At 31.3% G+C, this 6175-nt stretch overlaps 1 long non-coding RNA gene across 1 annotated transcript; it reads left to right on the forward strand.

Annotated features, from left to right (window-relative positions):
* Nucleotides 1-2332: 2332 nt before the first annotated feature.
* Nucleotides 2333-3337, forward strand: LOC150035018 (uncharacterized). The gene is made up of 3 exons (XR_016530416.1): nt 2333-2352; nt 2487-2544; nt 2717-3337. It is a non-coding gene; the product is annotated as an uncharacterized LOC150035018 (long non-coding RNA).
* The last annotated feature ends 2838 nt before the right edge of the window (nt 3338-6175 follow it).

Below are 6175 nucleotides of genomic sequence, written 5' to 3' on the forward strand. Positions count from 1 at the left end.
TGTTACAACTTTAAAAATTCATAACTCGAAATCTAGAGCTCTTTCCAAGAAACTTCCTTCTACAAACTTGTTTAGAATTGAGTAACTTTCTTACCTTAAAATTTCAGCCAAGAATTCCTTCTAGTTTGGCCTGGAACTTCCGATCTTCACCTCGGGCCCTGATTAACCCAAGATTTTGCCTTCTCTGTTCTTTCCTCACTTCTTGTTGTTTTCCTTGTGCAATCTTCCTCCGGAAAGACAATCTCGCAAACTAGCTTCTCTCAGTTTTCGAATGACACTGATTTTACTAAATTTGCTCATGTCAATTGCCGAAACCATGCTTTTGAAGTTCTTCCTCCAAAAGCTTCCTGCCGCCTCCAGAGTTCTAGGATTAACCACCACGTCACCCCTCATTTAGTATGTTTTTTCTTCCCTTCCATCATAACTCCTATAGACAAACATGAATTGCTACTTAATAAATATATAATATGACATTCCTTTAGCTAAACACGCTTATCTAGGAAACCTAGAGTTCGAGGTTTACATTTAATTTTTACAAACTGGGAGTTTTAGGACATAAAACCCAACACCTTGTAATGTTGGGTGAGTTAAAAGACGTTTTATTTTTATCAATTTTCATTAGCAATAAAAATACTAATTATATTTTATTAACTAGTGGTCATTGGGCACTACTTGCTATAAATGCATACGATGATACTGTGTACTACCTAGACTCAATAAGGACAACATAATGGATAGATATACGATATATATAACTGACACGTAAGTTAACCCTTTTCATTTGTAGTATTTGTTTTAAAGTGTACTTTATTTTAGAATAATTTGTAGTTATTTCTTGACAAATAGGGCAATTGCGATGTTTCAATCTCAAAAGCATATTAAAAAAAGCCGGAAGTAAACCTTATGGAGAACAGTAAAGGCAAGTATAAATTAACATTGACTACTTATTCATCATATTGAGTAGACATCTAGTGTGTAAGGATTACTTCATTCTTATTTATTGGTTTTTTCTCTGTAGTGTCCTCTACAAGTTGGGAGCACTAAATGTGGATACTATGTCATGGGGTATATGAGGGATATTGTGACCAAAAGAAGCATTGTCATCTCAGATTTGGTATGCTATCGTTACTTCGATATTTCAAATAGCATAGAGAAAAATAGAATTTATTATAATATTTGGATTTTATATTTATAGATTGATACAAGGAAACCGTACTCACAAATCAATATATAAAATCTAATCAAGTTTTGAAGGATGACCAAGAGAGAAAAAGTCAATCATTTACATCATTATCAAAGATCAGTATATATTACTTTAATTTCACAGTGGAAAGATTTTGACAATTATTATTCCTTTTAAAAAATCAATATCTAATTTAATATAAGAGACATTGCTTTCAATCTCAAATATCTTATTTCCCTAATTGTCTCTCTGTCCACTCTTTAATTTCTCTTCACACTCCTTCCCCATATAAGCAAATTTCTGAGCCCTTATTAGTTGGGCCATGAAGTTAGTAGTTGCTAAGGAATTGGCGGCTTGGCTTCAGAAAAAACAATACATACCTCGGATATTGGAAGGGTTCATTTGGACATCCCGTGGGTTAATTATTTGACTTTTCAACGGCTTAAAAATATATATCTTTTCTATTTACAAAGACCACGTTTGATAACTATTTTGTTTATAACTGTTTTTGGAAATGAAGCCTATGAACACTACTTCTACCTCCAAACTACTTTTTCTTTCGTTATCTACTTTTCACCAATGGTTTTAAAAAACAAAGCCAAATTTTGAGAACTAAAAAAGCATAGCTTTCAAAAAGTTATTTTTTGTTTTTGTAATTTGACTAAGAATTCATCGATTGTACTCAAGAAAGATGCAAATTATTATAAAAAATGTGAATGATATAAGCTTAACCACATAAATCGGTGTTGAAGTAGATTTTTCCATGTATTGGTATGTTGTAAATTTTGTGTTGCAAAAATATAAGAAATTAAAATGCAGGGGATAAATCATGATGAAGTTAGGTTGAACAAGGGCACGAGATGCAAATCGTTTGGCATATGGTCAAATTTACAGTCTGTTTTGATGATTTTCCTGAAAATACTACAATAATAGGATATATTTATTTATATACTATATATATCATCAACAATTCAATTTTAATTATAATAATATATCTATTTATGTAATTATTAAAAACTAAAATTAACTCCCTTTTCACATATTCGGAGTTTGCTTGGCACCGCGTGAACAAATATTTAATACACAAACAAATTCACATTCTTGAGGGGGGGGGGGGGAAAAATTTCTCATGCATACTCGAGTTCATGGATCAAAATTTAGTGTTTGTGGTATCTACATTTATCGATATAGCTTAAAAAACAAAAAAAAAAGGCTTGTTTTTGTCTAAATTTTCTTGCTATGATTTTTATCTTTCTTATCCCAAACATGGTTGGATTTTAAGTAGATTTATTATTTGGTGCAGCTCGGTAACTTTCTCAACTATAGTGATATTGAGGAGAAGATTGATAGCTACATACACGGTAATAAGTTATTTCATGAAATTCAAAATTGTTATTTTCATGAATTAAAAACGTGGGAATCAGGGAATCAAACCTTTACTATGGAGTTGAGTTATGGTTTTGTTTTGCTATTTTGTTATTTTTTTTTTATTGATTTATTGATTTATTTATTATGATAATTATTTGTTTGTAGTTACGAACCTTGAAGTACCTCCAAGCACATACGTCTCAATCATTTGCAATATCTGTCGGGAGAAGTGGAACATTTTCTAAATGTTTTATTATTATTATTATTATTATTTTTTTGGTATGAATATTAATATGTAGTGCTTGCTCAACTTAATGTTTATGTTTGTTTCTCTTGTTACGTACTCTTTTGTTTCAACATAAACATCTAGTGTTCTGCATTTCTCCATTTATGCATCCTTTCAAATTCATGAATTTTGATGTCTTAATTTTACTTTTCATTTTTTTATTGGATTAATGCATGTATCTTCTATATCGACATTCAATCAAGATTGATTTAAGTAAGTTAACTATATTTTTTATCCAAGTCAAACTAAAATAATAGTATAACTTGTACGTAAAACATGCAAAAAAACATTCACTCAATGCATGTGTGAATCAAGACATTAGTTAAACACTCTCGCTCTCGCTTGAAATTCCCTAGTTTGATGTGATTGATCGTCAGTGTACGAATGATTTGTCAATTTTCACGACTAAAGCCTCGGATCAATAATACCTAAACACAATACAACGTTGATCTCTTTAAACTCTAAATTCCATTTCAACGGTGATTACTCCTCTGGTTTTCGACGGTGTTTTGTTGAATGGAGATTCTTTGAACAAGGATTTCCAAGAAAAAGCTTTTTCAGAACGGTATTTCATTATTTTGAGTCTATTTCATTATTTTTGTAGTATTATTTCTGGAAAGGTAGCATTACGAAATTTTGTATTGGGAGAGAGAGTGAGATTAAGAGAGAGTGAGATTAAGAGAGAGAGCAAGATTAAGAGAGATAGCAAGATTAAGAGAGAGCGAGAGTACACTTCAATTGCTTGTACAACTTAATGACAAATATTCTCTTGCTTTGTAGGATGATTGAAAAGTATCTACTTATTCAATATGGAGGTGATTGGGATGAGAATGAAAGTTCGTATATTGGGGGAGAGTTGACAAGAATCATTGTGCATGTTACATTGAAGTATGAAGAACTTAAATCTCACATTTACAGAGTTACAAATGTCAGTTCTTCAGAGTTTGATCTTAAAATGAGAGTTAAATATATGTTTGAATATGAAACCCCTCCACAATACATAAGGAATGATGATGATGTTCGCTTCCTTCTTTTTCGAGAAGAGATTTTTGGGAACTTTGGCACATGATATATGAGTAAAGTGAATTTGGATCTTTTTGGAATGGGTTAAGATACTGGAAAATTGATTTTAAATTCCTAATTATGGGTTATGAATAGATTGGTATCTCCGTGCTAAGCTTGGAACCAATTTTTGGATCAAAGCATATTTTGGGTAAGTTGTTTTGTGGCGTTTGGGGTATTTTCGTATTTGGAATTTGGTCCTAAATGTTGGAATTAATTTTGATTATTGGTATAGGATTTAATTCAATAATTTCACTCAAGTTAAAGGATAGATTAGATTGCTAATTTGTTTGGGCATAAATATAAGGTAAGTAATCTTATTACTAGAACTGCTTATGTGCTAGGCAATAAATTTAAGATTAGTTTTGAGGATTCTAAGACTGTTTACATCGAGATGCATGAGGATAAATAAGTTGACATTGATTATATTTTGAAGCATGTTATGAGTGTCGACATTAACTAAGTTAATTTGTTATTATGATTTGCTAGATGAACATTAAGCATGATGATATGTATTTGCATGTTGTGGGACTATGTTTTATGATGCATGTTATGTTTATGATAGTGGTAGTTACCCCTACCCATAATTAGATACCCACTTGAGGTGGTGATCTCCTTCGAGATTTTACCAGAGGTTTGTGTTTCCTCTAAAGGTTTGTGTTTCATTCGGGATTCACCAAAGGTGGTGATCTCCTTAGGGACTTCACCAGAGGTATTTTTTTCCTTTAGGATTCCCTAGAGGTTTGTGAATACACCTAATCTACGGTCGAGTGGGTTCAACTAACCACTAGTTAACCATCCCATGGAAAGTAGAGGATCATGCACGTCCTACTTGAGAGTGGCATCTAGAGGACATAGATGCTTAGTCTGACCTCGTAGTGGGTTACTTACTGAGTATTTTATACTAATTCTTTTTCATGTTATTTTTCAGTTAAGGGTAAGAACAGGCCGACGAATGACAAGGGGGATCCGTGATCGAGCCACTGGACCAGTCATATGCTTTCCCTCATGTTTTTAGGATTTTATGTTTCAAATTACTAGACTTGATGTTTGAACTTGAAATTTTGGTATTTGTACTTTTAAACTTTACATGAGAATTTTTTTATTTTTGTTTTATTTGTTTTAAGGGTTCCTATTAAATGAATTTCAGTCATTTACTTTGTAAGAAAGTTATTTTAATTTCATAGTATTTAGATGGCTTTTACCATAAATAATGAAAATGTGGTCGATTTAAAATGTATGCATGCATGTTGTATACGACCTAAGTATAAGCTCTAGGGAGTCGGGTTGTACTCACAATTCAGTTTATATAATGTGGATAGAATGCTTTATTTGATCATTTTTTTTTTCTCTTTAGTTGTCCGTAGTACCTTTTTTTTTGTCTTGTTTTTTCCATCTTCGTTTTATATTTCCTTATATCCTTGCTGTTGGTCTCTTTTATCCTTTGTATTTAATGTTTTGTTTACTTTTAATAATATAAAAAAAAATAATGTCAATTACCCAATTTTTATCCGTATTGCTAAACACAATAGTCGTATGAAGTATACGAAAAAAAAATTTACCACCAAATTTTCACTTAATATAAAATTTTAAGAATGACATCTTTATCATCATCACAACTATTATCATTAACAAAATTGATTTATACTACAAATATTTGACTTCGGTGTTTCTAAAGTCGCAGCAGTAAAAGTAGTCTTGGTTCAAATTGTCACAACTCAAACCTTAATATTTGTGAAGGATTAGGCAAATCACTCTTAATTTTCTAATCATTATACAAGACAGAGAGAATTTAAGTCTCGATGCATTTTCACAACGACATAAGCCTCTTAGTTCAACAAAAATGTAAGCCTTGAAGCTAAAACTTAGATGCTTGCCAAGAATATCTTTTTCAAACATTATTTGCAAGCCATTAAGGATAATTCATGTTCAAACCATGTAAACAATCCCACACTAAACTACAAAATTTAACTTATAGACAAGTATTAAAGGATAAATGAATTACAACAGGTTTACAAATTTGGAGCCTTAACCAGATTACACTATAATTACTAAATCATGCTCTCATCAAACTAAAGCAAGGCTTTATCTATTGAATGATGCCTACACTCTAAGAAAATTGAACAATTTGGGAAGACACGAAAGTTAGAAGGAAAAGGATAAATTGAAAATTTTTTTGGATTAAATTGAACAATTTTCTTCAAAATTATTTCATTGGATGGCTTTGAGATGAAGGATTGGTAATATGGGCACGTGTTAAACCTCAATTTAAATTG

The sequence above is a fragment of the Benincasa hispida genome, chromosome 7, assembly GCF_027475165.1.
Source record: "Benincasa hispida cultivar pf3 chromosome 7, pf3_genome.v1.1, whole genome shotgun sequence".
NCBI classification, from domain to species: Eukaryota; Viridiplantae; Streptophyta; class Magnoliopsida; order Cucurbitales; family Cucurbitaceae; genus Benincasa; species Benincasa hispida.